The sequence below is a fragment of the Danio rerio genome, chromosome 7, assembly GCF_052040795.2.
Source record: "Danio rerio strain M-AB ecotype USA chromosome 7, GRCz13ab, whole genome shotgun sequence".
NCBI lineage: Eukaryota > Metazoa > Chordata > Actinopteri > Cypriniformes > Danionidae > Danio > Danio rerio.
Genome location: NC_141027.1, coordinates 44,253,064 through 44,278,733, shown reverse-complemented (window position 1 = coordinate 44,278,733; position 25,670 = coordinate 44,253,064). Strand labels below are relative to the sequence as shown.

At 36.8% G+C, this 25,670-nt stretch overlaps 1 long non-coding RNA gene across 7 annotated transcripts in view; it reads left to right on the top strand.

The window, feature by feature from the left end:
- Positions 1-25,670, top strand: part of LOC108190697 (uncharacterized) — a 138,928-nt gene that overhangs the window by 48,251 nt on the left and 65,007 nt on the right. The gene's annotated exons all lie outside the window — the stretch shown is intronic.

The window sequence follows — 25,670 nt, the reverse complement described above, 5'->3', positions numbered from 1 at the left end:
TATATATTGCATATACACTGGTCTCACGGTTCGGTTTGGTTTAGTTCGATATCACAGTGCAATGACGGTACTTTTCTTAAACAATTTGATATTATACTTAGCAACACAATAATTCTTTTATTAAAATGTATAATTATATTATTATTTATATATTATTTGTAATACAATTGTGTCATTTAAGCTGTCAGATATATGTACTGTATCTTTAACTGGTCAAAGAAAACACTTTCTTAATGTATCAAACAAAACTAAAGTACATACACGAGCACATGCATAAGCATTTATAGCAAATAAACAAATGTAAATATTATCCCGCTTGCTTTTTGAGCTTTGTTGAGCAAGTTCTTAAATGCCTATAATTGACCACGCGCTCAACAGAAAAATGACTGTGATTGGTTCTAATGATCAGCTCTGTTCTGGCGCTGTTCAGCAAACAGTTACATTGACACTGATGTTAAACGGCCACAGCAATCACAGCTAAACCATTATAGATGGTAACATAGTGGAGAAAACTCGCTCTGCAGATGCGCTCGTGTCAGGATCCACAAGTAACGTTATTGTTGTTGCCAAGAGAGGAGATTAAAACATTAATTCACGAAAACGTCAGCAGGTCAAAGGGGCCGCAGAGAGTGAGAGTTAGTTTACCACATTCATTTTTTTCCTAGCTGGATTCTGATGTGGGGCGAGGCAGTAGCGCAGTAGGTAGTGCTGTCGCCTCACAGCAAGAAGGTCGCTGGTTCGAACCTCTGCTCAGTTGGCGTTTCTGTGTGGAGTTTGCATTTTCTCCCTGCCTTCGTGTGGGTTTCCTCCGGGTCCTCTGGTTTCCCCCACAGTCCAAAGACATGCGGTACAGGTGAATTGGGTAGGTTAAATTGTCCGTAGTGTATGAGTGTGTGCGAATGTTTGTGTGAATGTTTCCCAGAGATGGGTTGCGGCTGGAAGGGCATCCGCTGTGTAAAAACTTGCTAAATAAGTTGGCGGTTCATTCCGCTGTGGCAACCCCGGATTAAAGAGACTAAGCCGACAAGAAAATGAATGAATGAATGGATTCTGATGTACTTTACTGTGAGTGAAAGACTGTCCAGCAATCTCACAAGCAGTGACTTGTACACAGTTATCTGCTTTTTAAGTAGTTGGAGTGTTTTATTTACTCATGGTCTGCTCACTTGTCATTGTAAGCAACCACTATATAACGCACATGTGATAAATTACGTCAGTACATAAAACCGGTAAAGATTATTATTGAACCAATACTGTATTGTATCAGCAGTTATTAATTAAATGCAGAGAGTCGTTGCAACATGCAATATAGTACTCAAAAGAGGAGTTATTAATATTGAGTATGTCATATTGTTTGGGTGTTTTGTTTACTCCAGAATCTTGTACATAGATTCATTCATGTTTGTTCACTTTGTCTTTTATGACAATATTATTTCTTTTTAACATTTTTATACAAACACGCATGCACAGACACACAAATAAAACACACACACACACACACACACACACACACACACACACACACACACAAACAGTAAGTAAAGAGGTCATGGATTTAATACTTGTGTAGTAGGATAAGAACTATATTAGATATCTACAATCATTGCTCTTCAGTTTCACGTTTAAGTTACATGTTGTAATATTTGTCTTTTCACACAACATAATCTACTCTGTAGTCTAAAATCTCACACCACAAAGCAGCAAGAGCAAACTGTTAAAATTTTTATATCACAGTTTCGAGCTGACCTTTTTTCTTTCTTTCTTTTTTGCTTTAAGCTATATTTTTTTAGGGGGTAAAGAAGTATTAGTGCTCCCTCTCTATAGTGAGTTTGGTAGCTCCTAATCAAATGAAACACACACAGACACAGACACACACACACACGCACACACAGTCCTCTGGTATTGAAACGAATACCCTAAGAGTGGCAAGGAAACTCATTAGCACTGGGCTTCTGTAATTGATAAGTTTACATCAGAAAGATAACACTGTCTGAACTTCATTAGCTTTAGGACTAGAAGGAAACTTTCTCTTTTCTTTTCTTTAACCTGCTTTTCAAAGGGTTTTTGGCCATGCTAAATATAATAATTTTAACATGACACATGACATTTCTAAGCATGCATGGTGCATGATGGAGGCCCGTGTGCTCATTGGAACATTCAGAGCAGCAATTTTTTTTCTGTAACCTTCCCCAGCCATGTGTCTTAAGACAATTCTGCCTCGAAGGTCCACAGACAATTTCTTTGTCTTCATTCTTGGTTTGTGCTTTGACATGCACTGTCAACCCTGGGACCTTAGACAGGTGTATGCCTTTTCAAATCATGTCCAATCAACTGAATTTACCACAGGTGAGCTCCAATTAAGCTGCTGAAACATCTCAAGAATGATCAGTGGAAACAGAATGTACCTGAGCTCAATTTAGAGCTTTTGAACATGTGATGTTTCAGGTTTGTTATTTTTAATAAGCTTGCAACAATTAAAAAAATAATCTTTTTTCTCATTGTCATTATGGGGTATTGGAAATAAATGCATTTAATCCATTTTGGAATAAGGCAGCAACATCAAAAAAATGTGTGCTTTGAATATTTTCCAGATTCACTGTAGATAGATAGATTTTATTTCTGTTTTACAATGTTGTGATTTTTAAGAAAGTTATCGTTTTTGTTATGATTTCAATATTTTTAATGCACATTTTAACCTGCTTAATCTATATTTCAGTAGTTGGATGACTTTTTTCACTCACTGATCATGCGGACACGAATAACAACCTGCATCCATAGTGAGAGTGAGTAAAGTAAATATCAAAGGATTGTATTTCACATTTGTGCTGTTGTAAGATGAAGCGGATACGAATAGTTATTTCTCACAATTCAAGCATGATATGATTCCAGCTGAAGTTTAGCAGCTTTTAGGTAGGAAAGCATGCAGAGTTTGACTCCTCAAGGCTGCACCCAATTTCTTTCCATCAGTATTGTAATGACCCGGGGCTTCTTCCTCTTGCGTCTTTGTTACCGTCTCTGGGATCACAGCCAAATGCTCATCAATTTGTCTTATCTCTCTCTTCCTGCTTCCATTCCTTGCCAGCGCTCAGTAGGTGGAATACATTACTACCAGTCAACACAAACTATGAAATAAGCAAGTCTCAAGTGCAGATAATTGCAAGTAAGGATCTACTTGTGTTATTCTCTCAGTCCTGATGTTTCCACTGGATGATGGCTAAATTCGGGATGGCTAGTTCAGGAGGTCAGATATAGTCATGTGTTTCTAAGGGAAATCTGGAAAAGTAATTATGAGCTTAATGTCTCAATGAACGTATTGCTGCATATATCCTGTAGTATGATGGTATAATTTAGGAGGATTGTTTTCTGCTGATATGCTTTCAGACTGTAGTTATTATGACAATTTTATAAAAAATAATAAAATTCTGCATTAAAAATACATTTTAGGAAATTCAAATATTTTAATTTTTATTTTGATGATTCCCTATATTTTAAGTGTCTAGAAAAATGTAGAAAATTTGAGAGATGCAGTAAAACCTGAATTTATCTGACACATGAAATATAATTTATTATAGTTTGGATGTTTAAAGCAAAATTGGTGCTGTAACATGCTAATTGTCAACTAGTGTATATGTAAATATTAAAACACACAAATACTATTTAAAGACTGCATGCTTCGGATATCTGTGTGGAAGAATGGCACGTGATGCTTCTGCACCAACCTGATTGCACCAATTAGGACATGTTCCTGGATTACCATCTATGTTGATCCTGGAACAACATTCCAGTCAGCCAATCAGAATTAAGGGATCTGTTTACCATTTATGTTAATTCTAGGCTTATGGTTACATGATTGTCATTCAACTATTATTTTCCTCTTATTTTAGGATTAATGTACAGCTATGGTTTGATTTAGGGGTAGGGAATAGGTATGAATTACATTTTCCTATATCTGTCTGCCTGTCTAATTAATCATTTTAATCTATCTTTCTAACTATCTGTCTGTCTGTCCGTCGGTCCGTCTGCATATCTGTCTGTCCGTCCGTCCATCCACCTGCCCGTATATCTGTCTGTCCGTCCGCCCTCCCCGTATATCTGTCTGTCCTTCCATCCGTCCGCTAGTATACATGTCTGTAAATCTGTCTGTCCGCCTATTTATCTGTCCATCCATACGTCCGTCTGTATATTTGTCTGTCCGTCTATCTGTCCATCTATCTATCTGTCCGACTGTCTGTCTGTATATCGGTCTGTCCGTATATCCATTCATCTGTGATTCTCTCAGAACACGTCTTTGATGGTTCACACTGCAATTGTTACTCACGTGAACGAGCAGCGAATTGCCTGTTATTTTAGACATTTGTTAGTGATTTCTCAAAACCTGCCAGCGAGTCAAAATCGGGGCTAAAACTGTGCAGTCTGAGCTTAGCATAATGGAGCAATATTGTAAAGTATTAAATTATTTTCTTTAAGTATAATTTAACTACTACTATTACTGGTAGTAGTAGTGGTAGCTGAGCTGAACCAGAAAGTTATTGAAGTGCAGAGGGCTGATTCAATGATGGAAGTGTAGAACCATAAAGCTCTATAAAACTTTGCAAATACTTGATAACTATCAGTCAATAGACTATTAAATTGCCTGCTTAATACCCGCAGCTACTTTATTTTAATGGTCATCCAACAAGCATACTGCTATATGTAAATTAAGTAAATATGAAAGTACAATAGCGTGGTTAATTAACATGCAGTTGCTAAATTTTCTTATATAAAGTAATCAACATGTCAAAAGGGAACTATAAAAATCACATATAATAAAAAAAGAACAACACAAATACAATCCTCATAGCACACACAGTCTCATCTGGGACAATGAGCAGTAATTATTCTGTACTTGGAGCACATTTGAATGTCATAGTGAGTGTGTGTGTGTTTGAAGAGGGCCCTGTTTTCTCAACGCTTTAAACAGCTTATCTAGTGTGCTTTTAAGATGGATTACAGTTGTGTGTTAGGGCTGATTTCCTTCTCCTGTGTGACTCCAGGGCTCCAGTCTGGCTGTGAAACAGAGAGAAAACGCTCACTGTGTCCGCAGAAAAGCCTCGCTCAATGCAGATGAGGTGCTTTAACAAACAGAAGGGCTGGTAATTTGGAGCGAAAATAAATGCAAGAACAGGCTGTGTGTATAAAGGAGATCTCTCTCTTTAGTCTCCAGATACAGCTCTTGCCGTTAGCGCTATAAACACTGATGGTGTCACTGAAGCAAGGCAGTCATTAAAATGTTCAAAATAAGGGTGAAGGTTAAGTGGATGCCTATGTTATCTCAGTCATTGAATTTTAATTCTCGCCGCAAAATTATAGACCAGCCAATTAAATGTGCAATGAGGACAAATATTATAAAAGCTTGAGCTTTGGGGTGCTAATTTGAATAACTGCTGGCCACTGAGATCATCTCTCTGTGGAATTTTTTTTTTTTTTTCTTCCTTTCTTGACACACGAGCGGGATAAATATGTAGTTTGTTAATGTCATCAGCATTATAGTGTTTATTTACTGCATACATGTGGGTGTGTGGAGCCCGACAGCATTATGTAATACAGCTAGCACCTATACACAACTTGACATGCTTATAATGAGTAGGATATGCCATAATAATATAATGCTGTTGTAATATTTTGAACACATTTCAGCACAGATATACGCAGAAGCTTCTCTGTTCGGACTATTATTTATGGCGAGGTTGATTGTGCTGCCGTGTTGCCATTTGTGAATTGTGATGGTAAATATGCTCTAGCTCTATGTTTTCTGTCAATTTCGTGCCGCTTTCAACTTCAGCCTGCTGTCAGTTAGAAGAAAACCCACAGGACCGCCGGTGGCAGTAGTGAAAAATTGTCAACAGAAATACAATATAACAAAATAAATTCTGTGGTGCATGAGCAGCTAGACAGTCAGACATAGTTTCACATCATTTAGTGTGCATAAATCATTGTAATATTTTGATTTTGTGCTAAAAAGAGGACTTTTATAATTTTTATTCATTTATCAATCTATATCTATCTATCTATCTATCTATCTATCTATCTATCTATCTATCTATCTATCTATCTATCTATCTATCTATCTATCTATCTATCTATCTATCTATCTATCTATCTATCTATCTCTATCTATCTATCTATCTATCTCTGTCTGTCTGTCTGTCTGTTTCAGTCTGTGTGTCTGTTTATCGATGTCCATCCATCTATCTATCTGTCCGTCTATCCATCCATATCCTTCCGTCTATCTGTCTGTCTGTCTGTCTGCTGGCCTGCCTGCCTGCCTATCCGTTTGTCTATTCATCTACCTACCTACCTACATGTCTGTCGATCTGTCCATCTATCTGTCTGTCTTTCTGTTTGTATATCTGTCCATCTATCGTCCATCTATTATTCTGTCTATCCATCTGTTTATCCATCTGTTTATTCGTCTTTCTATCTATCTATCTATCTATCTATCTATCTATCTATCTATCTATCTATCTATCTATCTATCTATCTATCTATCTATCTATCTATCTATCTATCTATCTATCTATCTATCTATCTATCTATCTATCTATATCTGTCTGTCTGTCTGTCTGTCTGTTTCAGTCTGTGTGTCTGTTTATCGATGTCCATCCATCCATCTATCTGTCCGTCTATCCATCCATATCCTTCCGTCTATCTGTCTGTCTGTCTATCTGCTGGCCTGCCTGCCTGCCTATCCATTTGTCTATTCATCTACCTACCTTCCTACATGTCTGTCGATCTGTCCATCTATCTGTCTGTCTTTCTGTTTGTATATCTGTCCATCTATCGTCCATCTATTATTCTGTCTATCCATCTGTTTATCCATCTGTTTATTCGTCTTTCTATCTATCTATCTATCTATCTATCTATCTATCTATCTATCTATCTATCTATCTATCTATCTATCTATCTATCTATCTATCTATCTATCTATCTATCTATCTGCCTACCTACCTGTCTGTCTGTCTGTCTGTCTGTACTTGTCCATCGATCCGTCCGGCTATCCATCTATCTACCCATCTATCCATCTGGCCATCCATCCATCCATTCATCCATTCATCCATCCATCCATCCATCCATCCATCCATCCATCCATCCATCCATCCATCCATCCATCCATTTTTCTATCCATCCATCCATCCATCCATCCATCCACCCACCCACCCACCCACCCACCTACCTACCTACCTACCTACATGTTTGTCTATTTTTGTCATGATACACCACCATCCAATAATTTAGGCGTATGAATGAATGAATGAATGAATGAAACAAATAATTAAAATCATTGTATGCAACAGTGACACAAAACATTGTTTCCACAAATATATCAGGCATCAAAATGCATTGCATAATGTATAATTTCCAAGCTTTTCATAACAGTGGAAAATCAACTATAGAGAGTTGTTTATTTTGCTGTGTGTGTTAAAGTGTGTGTGCATGTTTTTGTGACATATCAGGACACAAATCTACAGAACTACATAGGTATGACAGTTGTTACAAGAAGGTGGTAAATTATGAGGACATTGCTGATGTCCTTATTTCTTATCAACTTATCTTTCATACAAAATTACTTTTCAGAAAGTAAAACTGTAATGTTTCCTGTGAGGAATGTGGGAGGGCAATAGAAAATACAGTTTGTACAGTATAAAAACAATAGAAACAGATGTAATGTCCCCACTATTCATCAAAACAAACTTGTTTTTGTGTGTGTGTGCATGCGTTTTTGTGCATGTGTCAAAAGACATTTTCAAAATCATTATAATATTTTCTGCTCAGTTTTTGTTAATAATCATAAATAAGCACCAAACACGCATATTAGAATGATTTAAGTGTAAATACTTCATTCCTAGACAACAGCCATCGGTCCATCTTGCACTGTCTGCACCAGAACTGGGCTCAGCAGCAGTGTGACAGTATCATGGGAGATCTCACTTTGCCAGCCATTAGTGAAAATGGAGAATTACAGGAAAGCAGCCAAGGCAGCCGAGCATGAGTGCCATTACTCAAAGTTTTAAATCCTTCCACTAGCTGTAACTGCAGATTCAAAAATCTGTCATAATCAAGAGAGTACAAGAGAGCAAAATAAACATTTATAGGATAATCTCTCACCATAAGAGGCTTTAAAAAACACATTTGTTTTTGTAGTATTTGTCACTAGGTTTATTTGCGAGGAAATGAAACCACATGCCCATTAAGGCACTTAAAGTGAGGTCAATAAAAGGGCAAAGGGGAAACTGAAGGATGAACAACACAAAAGTATGAGTTAGGATACATGAAACTGTGTGGTTCAGTTAGTAAGCAGTCAAGTGTATAAGTATATACGTGATTATTTATTTACGTAAATATTAGGTATATGTTATTAGTATTTATTTCATATTTTTAAAGAAGCCTATTCTGCTTACCAAGAGTAGGCATGGGCTGGTATAAGGTTCTGGCTGTATGATAACCTATTGCGATTCAAAATAATAGCGTTTATTGGCCCAATCCTATTTCACGGTCTCACAGTGTTTATAATTACTGCTCTAAAATATGTTGATTTTAAATGTCTGGGTAAAAAAACAACAACTTTTTTCCCCATTAAACACAATATGTTTAATTTTAAGAAACATTTTAAATAATTTTGAACAGTAGCTTTTGATGTGAAGGGTCCTTTCCAGCTAGAGGTACTGTTGTCTTAAAAACTATTTAAAACTAGTTTTATAAAAAAAAATAAATAAAAAAAAACTTACATATACCATGGGAATGTTATAACAGAAAGTTGTCTTTAACCAACTTTAAAACCTTGACTTTTCCAAGTTGCTGTAAACATTGAAAACAGTTATTGTTCATTGCATAACAAAAAGTGCATCTTTTTAGATAGATAGATAGATAGATAGATAGATAGATAGATAGATAGATAGATAGATAGATAGAATTAAATAAACTTTAAAATGTGAAATTGTATTACTATTAAACATAGTTTTAGACTGAATTTGGTTTGAATTGGTAAGTTATTATTGTAAGATTTCAGAATCATTATCTAGTCTTGAGTGAAATGGGATCCTGTGATATTCTGTCATTTGTACTGCTAAAACGATTTAAATTGCATAACTAAATTACATTTTAAACTACAGTGCAGTAAAAAAGTTTTATTTACATTTTTTATAATAGTTCCCAATTTTTTTTCTGTATTTTTTCCATCAAATGCAGCTTTGGTGAGCAGAAATAAGCTTGCTTTTATATTTATATATATATATATATATATATATATATATATATATATATATATATATATATATATATATATACATATATATATATATATATATATATATATATATATATATATATATATATATATATATATATATATATATCGTACTGAGAGTATAGTTTGAGATTAATCAACGTGCAAACTTTAATATTATGCATGAATGTGCATCTGTCTGCAATTTGTCAATTTGTTTTATTCACTTCGCAACATTGTGACGGCCTTTACATTAACTTTGACCATTGCTTTCATCCAATGTAAATGATCTGTTTCTTCAAAACAAAGCGACAATGAGGACAGAGTGTGTGCTGTTAGAAGAGAGCATTTCATCACATCAGAAGTGAAAAAAAAGAAAGAAAAAGGAAACATAACAACAGAGGATTAAGTGCTACCGTGAACGTTATAAAGGAGAGCTCTCTATCGGCATGCAGATTGGTTAGCAGTGGGGCTCTTTCCACTTTAATCTTTTTTTTTCTTCTTTTTATAAAGTGACTGCCCATCTGCCAAAGGGTGCCTTCAAATGAAGAGTGAGCTAATTACCATTTTTTGTGTTTCTAGGAGCTTAAGATCTCCACTTTAGACGAGCAATGACACCGGGGGCTTTGATAAACAGATCCTGTAGCTGTTCCTGTGCATGTGGGAGTCAAATGTTTCAGGGTGGAAATCATTGGCCTCATTTTTCCCCCCCAAACATTAAACGACATGGTCTGTTGACATACACTGTGTAGCTTTATAAAATCCTGCGTTGATTATAAAACATCCTGTTATTCTGAATAAAATATATTCTTGACTTTTCATGCTCCCACAACACAAAACACTTCTGCCATATGGTCTCACATTCACATATAGCATACAGTCCTGCTTGTAGAACCCCTGCCATTCTCAGGACATTTCGGATTGGAAGTGTTTCGCTAACTTGGTAACACATAAATATTAGAGAAATGGATTTGAACTCCTGCAACAGATAAAAAAAAATGTTGCTTATACAGCAGCTTTGCTTAGCAGTATTTAACTTTTTTTTTTTTTTTTTGGTTAGTGATTAATCTCGGGTGTCGGTTTTGAGATTTTAAACTAACATTGTAAATGCTGTAAAAAATATTGTTGAGCTTTTATTGATTGGTGAAATACAGCAAACTGTCCGGGAACAATAATACTGTAGTTTTTGTTCATTGCTCAATTGTTTTATTTTTTATTAATTGTATGTATTTGTACTGTGGCACTACATACATTTTATTCTTAAAAAACAATACTGGAAAAAGCATACCTTTAATGAGGCGAATATTGTGTGTGTCCATTGGTGTGTGTGTGTCCATATCTTTGACGTACTGCCAGTTCTCTGTTCAGGATTCGTTTACAGAAATTTCTGTTAGTGTTAGGTGGCTGCGGTATCACAAACAAACAGCCCACTGATTTCAAGAAAAAAAAAAAATAATAAACTTCATTTCAGGAAAATCCCATTCAGCTCTTTAATTAAGAGGTGAACTCCTTCCTCTCAGTGCAGTGGATTGGATGGAGGCCATATTTTCTTTTTTTTTTTTTTTTGAGGGGACAACAAAAGCATCACTGCTGGAATTGAGTATGAATTGTTTTGCATTTTTTTGTGACTGATTAATTGCAAGGTTTTTGTGCATGACAATTCATTTACTTTTAAATATAAAAAATGATATACAAAGATTTTCAGGATGCAAAGACAACATTTGTTTCATTTTTTGTACCTGTAATTATGTTTCCATTCAAAGATGTGAATTCAAGAGTTCACACTTAGCTGATGATCTATAAAAAGCTTGTTTGTCATGCTGTCTTGGGAGAGACTCCTGAGCTCAAAGCAATCCTCGAGCCCAGGGCTCCCTCCTGTTCGCAGAGCGAGAGGGGAGCTTGAGCTCAGGTGGCTCTCAAAAACTACCTGGCTGCAGTAGCTAAGAGAACACTTGAAAAAGAAGGGAGCTAGACAAGTGCCTGATTTGCTAAATCTGTTAAGCATTATGTATATCTTTGGATTATTGGAGGAAACCGGAGATTGCGGGGGAAACCCACACGGACACTGGGAGAATATACAAACTCCTCACAGAAACACCCACCGACTTGGCAGGGACCAGGGCGGGCAGTGTTTTTGCTGTGGGGCTAACAGTGCTAACCATTGGGCTGCCGTGCTGCCCGATCTATCATAAAGGAGTAGAAAGGGGATGAAGGGGTGTTTCTTCCTGACAAAGATAAATGTGGACTGAAGACTGTGGTTATTTATAGTAACCTAGCCCCTGGTTTCACAAACAAGGTTTAAGGCTAGTCAAGATTAAATTGCACGTTGGAGCTGTCTCAACTTAAAATAACTTGCCGTGAGATGTCTTAAAGGGCACCTATGGTAAAAAATCTTCTTTTCAAGCTGTTTGGACAGACATGTGTGTGTATATAGTGTATAGACTGTCATATTGGGGTGAAATAAACACAACCAGTCCTTTTTTTTTTCAATTTATAAACATAAAAACGGTGGACCAATTGGATCGGTTTTCAGACCGACCGCAACTTGACGTAGGAGTGCGGTCCCCCCGCCCATTGAAATGATTGACAGCTTCGTGTAGCATTCCCGGTAGTCATGTGTATTATCATGTCAACAAGACCAGACGTGCGCAAAGCAACCGGGAGTAAAAGGTCTGTTCAGTTCGCTTGGATCATCAATCATCATTAAATGTGATGAAGAGTAAATTTCACATGTTTAAAATGTTTTAAAACAGTGCACGTGTGTAATGAAGTACAGCGATTTACTTCAGCTTTACTTCATCAGCAGAGCCGCATGTCAGAACAATTATGAAAGAAGACTCTTCAATCCCGGTTTGTGGACGTTAAATCAGGTTTATTTTGTACATTTACATAACAGATATCCATACAGCAGTGGAGATTAGCCTGTATCCTGTCATATTTGCGTGCAAAAACAGTGCTAAGCTAAGCGCGCTCTGTCTGTCTGTCTGTCTGTGTGTGTGTGTGTGTGTGTGTGTGTGCGTGTGTATCTATTTGTGTGTATCTATCTGTGTGTATCTATCTGTGTGTGTGTGTGTGTGTGTGTGTGTGTGTGTGTGTGTGTGTGTGTGTGTGTGTGTGTGTGTGCGCGTGTGCGTGAACTTTGTAACGATATTGCGTGTCACTCATCAATGGAACTGCACAACAAATAGTCATTAGTAATGTTCTTACTGTAATATTTCTCACAAACGCTGCATGAGACCTTATTCCTTAATTCTGTCTGTTGTCTGACACAGCCGAGGGAGGAGATTTAGGGAACGCAGAAACAGTAGGCAGGGAGGATTGCCTTAAAGGCGCAGTACAACAAAACGACCCCCTAGTGGAAAATGTACAAAACAGGATCTGGTAAAAGATGCAATACAAAATCGTATGGGTGTTTTGAGCTGAAACTTTACATACACATTCTACAGATGCAAAAGACTTGTATTAAATTTGAAAAAGGGTAACCTAGGTGCCCTTTAAAATACATCAGTGTCGTTTTTTTTTATATTTATATAATATATTTTTCTAAGGCTATTTTTATAAATGTGGCTTATAGCCTAATTTATTTAAGCCTCAGTCCTGGGTTAATCTAAGCCCTGTTTGTGAAACCGGGCCTAGGAGTCATATGATTGGAAGATCATGAATAGCTAATGTGAGACTGGCTGTGGTAAATCATAAGCACGTGATGCTTTAAAAATTTGTTTATAAATAAACCTCACTTGAATTTATTCGCAGAATTGGAATATTGCATTATAGACGTTTGAATCAAGCAACATTTTAATCCAACGAGTCAAAGAGAACTAAATTGTCACTTTCTGATTAACTGGCACCAAATAGTAAAAGTAAAAATAAAAAATTGCTGCACTACGAGAAGCTGCGTGAATCTTTTCTTTATTTAATAAATTACTTGTGCCTCAGAAGATGATGCCAATATGCTATGAACGCATGGTGACATCTATTAGATTACATTTAACCTTCTTTTAGCCAAGACATCTGTTTGGATGTCTGTTAGATGTCTTTTAAGCACCAAATAGTTTGGGTATTTATTGGAGAATCACAAATTATGTTACAAAGTCAGTAAGAATGGGGGGAATAACAATAATGGTGGCGTTTAAAGGAGTGTAGACGCTCTTAACAGTTCTGGAGGTCATTGATAATATAATAAAACTAAGGGCTTACTCACACTATGTACAGTTGCTTTGAAACTGGCCGAAGCACACTTGTCTCCGCTCCCATCTCCCCCGTCGGCCCGCACTTACATTGCATTCGTGCCTGGGCACACTTACGTCATTGATGATGCGCTGTTCAGTTAAGAAGTGCACTCTCCCAGCACAGTGGAGAGATTTCTTTATATCATTACATTGTTTTAGTCGTTTGATATGCAGTGACACTCACTGACAGTCAAATATTTCACTGAACAAATCAGCCACTTTTGACGCTCATAAACAATCGTAAAGTCCTCGTGCTGCAGTAATTAGGAGGTTTGCTAAACGTGCAGTGAGGGGTTTGCGTCTTTAATAATCTACGACAGTTAACGTTCATTAAACAGTAAGAGTGATAAATACATTTACATGAAACAGTCCCTTAAATGTCACGTAGCGTCTTCAGTCACAGTGAAGCCGCAGTGAACCATGCTCTGGCACACCTCTTCCAACTGGGCCAGGGCCGGCCAACTTAATTGTGCCTGAGCCCGATTCAGAGCACTCGCACTTCTCAAACGATCTGGGAAACGGGCCTGGGCATGGTTCGGATATAGCATAGTGTGAGTACTGAAATGGTTAAGGTGTTTTAGAATGACCAAAATAACATTTTAGATGTTTTCCAATGTGCTCAGCCTATTGGTTTGTCCATTCACACACATTTTTATCATCACATGATCTCTTATAACAAAATCACTTGACTTTTTTAATGTGCATACTGCAATTTGTTTGGTAAAAGTGCTTCCATCGTAGTTTATGCACATCTTTTTTATCCTACTCAGTTATGCAGATTTTTTATGCGCATTTTTAAAACTCATGCGCATTTTGGCATTCATCAACCATTTTTTATGCACATTTTGGAGTTAAATATAGTTGGATGGAATTATAGCTACTGACAGGTGTCAGCAAGTTGATTAGGATGCTTTATTTTGAGAGCTAATGCACAGATCTAAAATAATGATTCACATAGTATTATATTCTTCCTTAACTGTACATAAAACATAAATATACAGTAAATGTATTGAGAGAATCAGCAAGATGAGTATTTTACGTCTGACCTGTATTTATTCACCACATAATGAGAAAAAAAGAAAGTGAACTGTCTTGAAGAGTGTGTGTGAACAGACAAAAGTATGCAAGTACTGCAGTTTGTGTGCCTCTGCACACTTGATTGTTGAAACTGACAGGATTTGAAAGCACTTGTGAAGTTTATAGCATCAACTGTGAATCAAGCTGCACTGAGATGTTTAAAACACTGAAAAATGAACAAAGTGAAACTTTGCGGGCTGCAACACCATAACAATGAATGAGAAGAGTGTCACTGATAAAGCACAGACATGCTGGACTGCAGTTTATGTGAAGTCAATATCAGAGAGACAGTGCAGTGCATCTGATACCATTCATGCATTAATTTTCCTTCAGCTTAGTCCCTTTATTCATCAGAGGTCGCCACAGCAGAATGAACCGTCAACTTATCCAGCATATGTTTTTCACAGAGGATGCCCTTCCAGCTGCAGCCCAGTATTGGGAAATTCTGATACCATTTTGGTAATAGACATCTTGGCTAAAACAAGGCTAAGTTTAGGCTGTCAATGAAAATGTAGACTTATTAATTTGTACAATAACTCACACTTGACAAATGTGTCTGCTAAATGACTAAATGTAAATGTGTCAAAATGAAATGAATTATTGACTACACATGTGAATGTCTTATCTGTGTTTGATAACTATTTTTTGTCTATTTTTAGACTATTGTTATACATGTATTAAATTACATTTAGCCTTGTTTTAGGCAAGACATCTGTTTTGATGTCTATTAGATGTATTTTAATCACCAAATTGCTTGGATACTTTTTGGAGAATTACAATTGTTACAAAGTCAATAAGAATGGTGGGAATAACAATAATGGCTTAATAAAAAATGTGATTTTACTTCAGCAATGTCAATGAAAAAAATGCTGTTTACTACTGGTACATTTCAATGATATTTCTTTGAATTTAACTGTATAATTTGAAGTTAATATTTCTAGAATCACCAAGGTGTTGCCTCTTTGGACGGTGGATTACATAAATGTATAAAGCTAGTGTATATCTGCTGTCGGAAATGTCAGCCCTGTTCAGTATCAAAGATGAAGCCTCCAGTCTTGCATCCTTCTCAGCATCCACAATATCCTAAAGTGTCTCTTTCAGGCCTCCTATAAAGGCCACTTCAAGGTCAGTGGACATTCATTGTGCATCGCAGCACCTTTATGGTGGGAGACCTAGTCACCAATAGATTTGGGAACATTGAGAATGTTTACATACACAACAATACAATGATAACTCAAAGAAATATGTTCAATGAATTGGGTTGTTCATGTGTATAAACCTTTTGCAATATTAACCCAAAACAAATTTGCATACCTAACCTTAAGTATTAGATTTTGTTTATGTTGAAACTGAAGTATTACAGGAGTATTACAGCATGTTTAGGTGAAACGTAAAGCTCAAACATTTATTAAAACTACTTAAAGAGTTCAGATGCAAAAGCCTCTTAGTGCCTTTTGAATCTTTAATTATTTTTTTTTCATAAATTAGCATTTTTTTTCCTCAGGTTCCTGTGTGTAAGTTAGGTCTTTTTTGTATTTTATGGCAAATAATATGTTCTTGTCATTGCCTTTAAAGTGAATTAACTAAAGATAATCTCAGAAGCCTGAAAAAATGCTAATTTTAGAAGAAAAAAAAAATCAGATGGTTGTTAGAGGCTTTTGCATCAGAACTCTTCACTTCTGCTGCACACAAAGCCAACACGTTTTTATAATTGTTTAGCTTAAGAAAAAGTCAGAATTTTTGGTATATTTTCTTCACCCTTAGGCTGTGTGTTCACCGAAGCGTTTTTGCACTGGAGAAACACTGGCTGAAGGTTTTTTTTTTTTTTTTTTTTCTGTTGTTGTCAATGGAAGCATTTTTAAAATGCCGGCTGCATAGCCAGCCGCTGAGCGTGCATTTTGCACTTAGTGTTGAGCATCATAGGTTTCTTAAACACTTTGACAGTTTGAAAATCGATCACTATGATTGTTAAAAAATGCTTTGGTGGAGACGCCGCCTTAATTAAATTTTTATTACAATTATCAGAGCCTAATTTGTGGTGGAACATGTTGGAACTGGATCCAGCACCTCTGAAATGTGATCAGGTACCTCATTTTACCGATCCACAGTAAATACACAGTAAGTATGTAATACTAGCAATGGGTCTGGATTAAAATGAAAAAAAAAAAAAAACAGCCAGTATGGTGTTTTCACAGGTACATCTATGTAAAGCCATGGTCACGCTGCACTTTTTCACCCCATTGACTTCCATTCATATGTATGCGAATGTAGCAGACCGGAAATGAAAGCTTGTGTGTCAAGATTTGAATGTCGCTGCGTTCCAAAGATCAAACTTGGTGGACTCTGACCTACAAATTTGCTTCACATAAATACATAAGACCTATAGAACATCAAAACATAACCTCTTTGTACAGAATTGGTATATATGAAGCAATCATTTGTTTTATCAGCGTTGCGTCATCTTGTTTTATCCCCCACTTTTCTGAACGCCATTTGTTGCTCAAACTATGACCACTGCTTTAGCCAGATCCTTCATCAGCCCTGTCGCCGCTCACCGGACTGCTAATCACTTACAACTGTCACAGACTCATCAACTTATAAAGCCTGCTCACTTTCACTCTGTTATTGTCTGGTCTTGCAAATGCATAATTGACCTCTAGCAATGCTTCTTACCTGTGCTTCTTGCCTGTTTGATGTGCCTGCTTATCCATGCTTTCATGTTTATTTAATCTGGACTTCCAGTTTTCTCAGTGTCTTTTCAGTTATTTTTATTTTAACACAGGCTCATTGTGGATACGTACCCAGGTCTATATTTCTGGAGACATAATATATACCCAGAAATTCATTTAGTCTGTAAAGCAAACAATATGGGGCGGTATGATGCAGCTGACAGCTTTTGTTCCTCCTTGTGCTACTGCTGACCACCGACTTCTGCATGGATAGCTTTGCCGGTGTTACCAGCTTGCCTAGTAGCTCACCACGTACACTGGTGGACTTCGGATGTGGAGTGGAGTAGACCGCAATGATGGGAGTTTTAGTCTGGGCAAAAACGGTTCTAAAAAGCAGGTTAAAACAAAAGCAAATAAAAAAAAAAATTACAGGCTTAAAATGTGGCAAAAATCCCAATGCTGCGACAGCTTTTCTTTTCTATATTGTATTTGAAAACACTATGACTTGGGTTCAGGGAAGGGGGTGTGTGGGTGGGTCAGTTGACAGAATTTCAGCTCATCGGCCCCTGGTGCATTTACACAAGAAGAGGACGTGCAAACGACACAACACAAATGAGAACATTTTACGTTAATGAAAAATGTGCACAGCACGCTCTGGTGGATTTGTGAAAACACAAACTGTCACAGTCTCCAGAAATGGATGCACAATGAGCCTGGGTTGTTTATTTATCTGTGTTTATTACTTACCTTTTTTGTTCAACAGATTTATGTTTATGTGTCTTTGTAACATGACTATTAGGTTTTGAAGTTTTAAAGGATGCCTATGATGAAAATCATATTTTGTAAGCTGTTTAAACAGAATTGTGTGTAGGTATAGTGTATCCACAGTCATATTGGGCTGATATAAAGGCAAAAAGTCTATTTTTTAGTTTCCTGGCGTTAAAATAGGATCCAAATCCCTCCTATTTTGTGGCTGACCAAAAGGTGATGTAGGAGTGTGGTTTCCCCGTCCACTGAATTGATTGACAGCCGTGTATTAACTTATCTCAGTTGTAATGTGCATAATCAAATCCACAACACAAAGCAACAAAGATGAAAAGATCTGTTGAGCTCTCTGTGATCATCATCATCAAATGTGATTAATGAGTTTAAAATTTAAAATGTTTTTAAAACAGTGCATGTTTGTAATGAATTACAGCCATTGTACTGTCTTTATCACCACAGCCACATGTCAGTACAATTATACAAGACGATGCTTTAATCCCGGTTTGTGGACGTTAAATCAGGTTTATTCTGTACATTAACATAACAGATGTCCATACAGCAAGGGATATTAATGTGTATATTGTTACATTTGTGTGCAAAAACATTGCATGAACTTTGTAACAACATTGTGTGTGACTCGTTGCAGAAAGGCTTGAATAACCTCCACAACAAATACATCAAATAGTCATTGGGAAAGTTCTAGTATTTCTTATGAACGTTATGTGAGATCTGCTTCCTTCATGTCTGTCTGTAATCTGACGCAGACAGATTGCACGTGGGAATGGAGGGCGTGGAGAACTAGTAATAAAGGCACAGGCAACAAAAACAGCTACAATATGTTTGCAGATTCCAATACTCCGAAAGCTAATACATAATAAATAATCTGATGGGTGTTCTGAGCTGAAACTTTACAGACACATTCTGGAGACACAAAAGACTTCTCCTAAATTTTAAAAATGTAGAAAAATAGGTGCCATTTATGTGTTGTTTTAATATTGATTTGTTTTTAAATAAATCAGTTGGTTTATTCCCCAACTGTCTCTCTGGCTCTGTATCCTGACATGTGACAAGAACACAATTTTGTGATATTATTATTGTGCTTTCTTACAGTGCCTATCATAGAGTTAAGAGACCAGTAGAATGCATGTACATCCTTATAAACATGTGACATGTTCAAATAAAAAAAACATCCCAATTCTATGCTCTTCAAGAAAAACATAGTAAGAATATCTGCTTACATGGAATTAATCCTAATACATTGCAGCATCTGCTACAAAACTACTAAAGCCATTTCAGACTTAATGTTACAGTATTTCAAAGCATAAATTACTTGTTCCACGGGCATAGAGCTGTTTTGAACAAACATTAGCATAGAAAATATGGCATGTCCTCAAAACGCCTCAGTCGAGAGAACAAAGAATTTTCTGATCTGAACAAAAACATGTTTTTAGCAGAATCATTTGATCCAGTGTGTTCAATGAACCAGTGTTTAGCCTCAGTGGCTGACAGTGTTAGAAAAGGATTACTGTTGTTCTGTCAAAAAAAAAAAAAAGATCTCAAACAGATGGCCAAATGCTGTGACATTTTAATTTTGCATTAAGATCGCTCTTGTCCTCAAAAGCTCTTATTTTACAATATACCAAGCTACACCATTCATCACATGATATGATTGTCATCGGCAACTTGGTGTTGTTTTTATGAGCAAATACAGGGTCAGCACATCCCTTCATTTTGTCTAAAGCAAAGTCAATACGCTATATTTAAAAGAGGAGTCAGATATGAGAACGGGATATTTGGTGGATTACAAGATGTGTCAGACTAATCCATGGATTTCATCTGGCTCTAAATATGAAGAATGCCTTCTCAGTGGGGCGAACCGAAGTCACATACACATCCGCTGTGAATATATGGAAGAACAATCAACAGAACGGGGCCAACAACTGCCTGTGGATGAAATGTGAACTATGGACAAAGGCCAGCATTATGTCCAAAAGCAGAATAATAGGCAGCATGCAATTCTGGAGATTGATAAGCAGTGGGGACAAATAAAGCCCACAGCGATGCTGGATAGGGAGGGTGCCAAAAAGAGTCACACAGACACCTGGATCAAAAATCTGTTTCCTTCCTCCAACCTGTCCAACCTCCAACCCCAGAGAGGCAGTGCCAAGACTGTTCATCTGCTTCTGTTTGTGACTGGTAACTACGTTCCCTTGAAGAACAACATCCTGCTGCCTGGCAATATTGTCCCGAGTTCAGAGGTGTTGTTCAAAGGGAGGGCTGTTCTGGGTCACCCAGTCCTGACCATAACCCCACCTGCCATTTGTTATTAAATGTATGCGACATGACAGGACCACTATGGAGTTCTGCTTGATGACCCCATTACCGAACGGCTTGACTCTCCATCTGTCTGGCTCTCCTGATGTACTCCTCCTGAAAGGTTACTTCCATATTGTTTGAGTACACAGACCAGTAGGGCAAGTTCTTTATCAGGTTGTTGTAGTATGTTATGTTTTTTTAGAGTTTGATTTGCAAACTTTTGAGGTTCTCGAATCCTGATTGGCTTATAGTAACAGTAGTGACAGCAGATCAATAAACCCACTACAATTTGAAAAATATTGCAACTGTTGGATAACAGACTTTTTTTTTAGACTTGTTTTAGACGAGAATGTAGCTGTTTAGATTGCAACTATGCATTTTTATAAGGATAGTGCCTATTTTAAATATTTATAATTTTGGTGCTACAGCTTGTCAGCATCCATCAATCTGTCATATTGAGCAGAGCATAGACGGTTACTGTTCCGCCACAAGATGGCCACAGAGGCCACATAATAAGCCCTTAGGGGAGACAAACAGAGCGTATATGCAAACTACAGCTGATTAAATCATTATAAAACAGGTAAGTAATGTTCTAAATCAATCTCTCTGTTTTGTTTGTCGTAGTGCTGTATTTATAACATAGTAATCTGGTAGTGTTTGCTTTGGATTTTTCAGGGATAATTATTGTGATATCCTGATTACTACAGAAAAATACAGGGAAACGTCTTTAGACTGATGGCATTTTATGCTGTTCAGCCTTATAATGTTAAAATGTCAGCAAAATCACCTTTTTTGTCATCACCTTAGAGATTATGAATTATTCAAATAGTAGCTTTAAAGTGACATTTGTGAAGTAGCAATGGTCCCCATGGTATACAGCCATATCCATATCCAGCCATATATATATATATATTGGGGGGTGACAAAATTAATAGTTTTCTGGTGCACCGCGATGCAGACGCGGACAATTCGGTATCGGTTCAGTAATAATCATAACCGGTTATTATGTACTGACGTCATTTATCTCCTATGTGCTCTGTCGCGAGCGAGGTGAGCGCCAGTATTTACAACACTCAGGAGCCAACTCAGGGCCGGTCCGTGGCATAGGCAGTATAGGCAAATGCTAAGGGCGCTGTACATCCAGGGGGCGTCAGAAATGAGCGCGGTTAAGTTGGTTTGTTTTTGATATTTCAGACACATTCAGTTATAGCGGCAATAACTCAAAAACCTCTTACCCTAAAAAGATCTAAAGTGTGTTTCCTACAAAAAGACAAAGCTGGTTATGTTTCACTGATGGTTGTTACTTTTATTTTTATTTTTTTTTTCTCCACTCGATATGATGACTGACCACTGCTCACTTTAAGCCCTCGCAATATGCATTTAGCTGGGAGAGCTGTGTGTGTGTGTGTGTGTGTGTGTGTGTGTGAGTGTGTGTTTGTTTGTTTGTTTGGTGCTGTCTATGTTTGTGAATGAGAGACAGTGTGGTGCTGTGTCTCTGTGTATTTATACAGACAGCTTGTTATAGCCTCCCCCCAAAATATAACACTGTGTATGGATATCGAATTGAACCGAATCGATGGCATGATAATTGTAACCGAACCTTGAGACCAGTATAGGTTCACACCTCTAATATATATATCAAGAGATACTGAGGATTTGTAAGTGGTATGTTGGAAAGGTGGAACATAAACAGTAAATCCCACTTGCTAATGACGACACACTGATATATGATTAGGAAGAAAGGTGTTAACATAGCTTTCAATTGTCTGGTTGAGTTTCTGTGCTGTGTACACCCACTGCTCAGTTCATGTGTGTGAAGACCAGCGGTGTAGCTCTGTAATTAAAATTCACCTTTTGTTCTAATTCTCTGTTATTAAAACGTGTGATGTTTCATGAGCAACAACATATGTTCAGAAGCAAAGAATCATGCTATACGGTATGTTGGCACAAAGTGTGAAAATAAGTGTTTAATTGTAGTGTGCCAGCACAAAGAGCTGTTTAAAGACATCCAACTCACTTTGTTTTGCTCTTTTTCTCGCATACATGTCATGCATTCTTGTTAATGACTTTATATATTGCTACATACTGTATATCAGTTACACTGTTCAGCTCATGCCAGCCTGATTTCACTTTTTAACTTTAGCTCATCGTCCCCAACCTCCAATCCATTTTGTTTAAAAAAAAAAAAAAAAAAATTATTAAAAAAAATACAGGGTTTGTATGAATTTTGACACTCATAATAAATTGTGATTTGACACTCACTCATTAAAAAAACAAATAATCTGTAGCTAAATTATTATAATTTTATGAGGGAGATGGATTGACTGACTTTTAAGTGATTCAAAAAAGTGTAGAAACCATTATAAAAGACTGGAATATTGCTGGAAATTAGTAATACATCATATATTAATACTTCATTAAAATTCATATTACACAAATGTGTTAAATGGTGTGAGTCGGGTGTAGACTAAAACATTTATAATCAGTATTTTTCTTCCCTCAGTGTAACAGCTGACAACCAGATGTAATGGAGATGCATAAGAACATATAGTTTTACATTCAATGCATGTTTTTAAAGGTTTCATTTGTACCTTGTTGAGTAGTTGCTTTTTCACCAGAGATGTTCAACACCTTTGTAGAGTGGCAAAAGTGTCAGTTGACCCCATTCTTTCATGTGTTATTGGTGTTACCATGTCCTTTCTCTCAGAGTCTCTCTTTGTGTAAACTTGCCCTTGACAATAATGCTATAAATTGAATAACTGCTTAAACAGAGCAGCATGTAAACATTTTAAAAGGAGATCACAGGGGAGCAGAGAATATTGAATGTTTTATGTCAGAAGTCTCTTCCCTCAGGTATCAATTCATAATTGCTTTAGATAATAGGGATTCAATCATTTATGTTCCATTTAGGTCTTGGGAGTATTGTTGGAAAAAAAGTACTATATGTCTTAATCTAATTAAGGTGTGAGTCAGACCGCGAGGTAGAAGAGGGAAATCGAGGGAAAGGGGGCGGGAGTGAAAAAGAGAGCAAAGGCAGACATTTTTCATAAACCTGTAATAAACTATATCTGCTTTTTTATCTTAATACAATGCTAATTCTAGCAAGATAGCTAAAGGCTGTTTTATTGTTCTATTGAAAGCTTTTTTGTTTGCTAATGCTAAAAACATACAGTTGAAGTCAGAATTATTAGCCCTCTTGTTAAATTTTAATTAGTGTATTTCTTTCACCAAGTTCAGTTTAACGTAGGTTTTTTTTCCAACACATTTCTAAACATAATAGTTTTAGTAACTAATTTCTAATAACTTATTTCTTTTATTTTTTTCTTATTATGACAGTACATCATATTTCATTAGACATTTTTCATGATACTCAAATTCAGCTTTAAGTGCTTTTTAAAGGCTTATCTAGGTTAATTTGGTTAGCAAGTTAGGATAATCAGTCGAGTCATATAATAATGGTTTCTTCTGTAGTAGCGAATTAAATATATATATATATATATATATATATTATATATATATTAGGGATGTAACGGTATCAGAATTTCACGGTACTGTAATACCTCGGAATGAATGTCACGGTACGGTATTTATTGAATCATTTACAGGAAAAACAAATACTCCAAAAAAGTGCCAAAAGTGTCAATGACATACAAATTAGCCATCTATCTGTAAGCTTTAAAACAGGAACTTCAATTTTAATAACAAAAAATTATTAAACCATGTAAAAAAATAAAGTTTCAATTTAGTATTGTTGAAAACTCAACACATTCAACATTTAATCACTCACTCACTCACTTAGATAGAGATGGGTTTTAAGGAAAATTATCATATAACTATAATCTGGTAAAAGCTGGTATCTCTGGGCGTTTACAATGTCCCCTGCAACAGAAAAAAAAAAAAAACCCTCTCATTTGGGACTGAGGTTTCTGGGACAGAGATATGACTTGGCCCAGGTTGACAGCAGTGGGTAACGTTGTGCATTGTCTTTCCCCTACTTGAGAGGACAAGCCATGAGTGAGATAGAGGTCTCTTTGCGGTACAAGTCAATGTCTGCATCAATCTGAACAGTGTGCTGTGTTTCTGCAGTCCCCATTACTGTTATTACTCGTATTCCCCAACTTGCAGGCACGTGCACACATAGGGCTCAACCTGTGCAGTGCACATGCCCTTTTTAGTCTTGGATAGAAAATGCCCTTCCAAAATGATCAAAAGTGCCCCCGCGACGCGACACACCCTCCGTCCCGCCCTTCAGTAGGCGCGCGACAACACCGCTCTTGAGTATGCGCGCTCAACCCCCCCTCGGCACTTTACAGTACGCGTGCGACAACACAGCTGATCAGAACGCGCGCGACAACACCGCTATTCAGTACGCGCGTGGCGACAACACCCGCTTTAGGTTCGATCATTTCCAGCTCTTTTTCATCTCCGCTACTAGCAGCACACTCCATTTCCGCATTACTGGATCTGTAGCGACAACAGACCGCAAAGGATTATGGCCACGCCTGGGCTGATGGGAATTGTAGTTTCCGCTAACTCCCGTTCGCTCTATTCGCCTGAGCAAATCTTCTCAGAAGACCTATAGTTTTACCGAGTCATGCGACTACGGTAATATCGAAAAAAAATTGCTATTGCGGTATGACCATATTTACAATACCGATACATCCCTAATATATATATTTAGAGGGCTAAAAATATTTAACTTCAAATGCTTTTAAAATGTTTTTATTATAGCCAAAATAAAACAAATAAGACTTTATCCAAAAGAAAAAAAAAAAGAAAAAAATTACAGGAAGTACTTGCTCCGATAAAGTTGAAGTGAAGCAGTCAGCCTTTGTAAATTGGTTTCCACTTTAATGAAAATATATTATACAAACGATTAATGTAACCATTTTGAAAAAAAAAAAAATGTTTTACTAGTTTTACTATAAGTTTCAGAGCAAGGGCGCTGCTGTCATGAATTATAGTTATGTCTGAAATCAAAGGGTTGGTTTTGTTCACTCAGCTAAACCTATTCAGTGAAAGTAATGGACTGAACACAGAGACTGGAAAGCTTAATTTAACTCAATACGTTAAGTTGTGGACGTGCATCGTAGAGCTGGTGCAAATAGTAGCATCAAAATTATGCCAGAACTTAATCGGAGGAAAAATCTGATCACAACAGGCCAAACCAACGATCAACGATCACAAACTTTAGCCTCGGATTTCAGGAATCTTTTAGGATTTCCCAAATTTGTCTCAGATGACAAAATCATGGCTGAAGTCTCACAGTGTAAGTAGGGCTTAAGTGACATCTTTGTGGATTATGTCAAGACATTTTCCCCTATCAAGTCAATAAACTCGATCTCTCAAGTT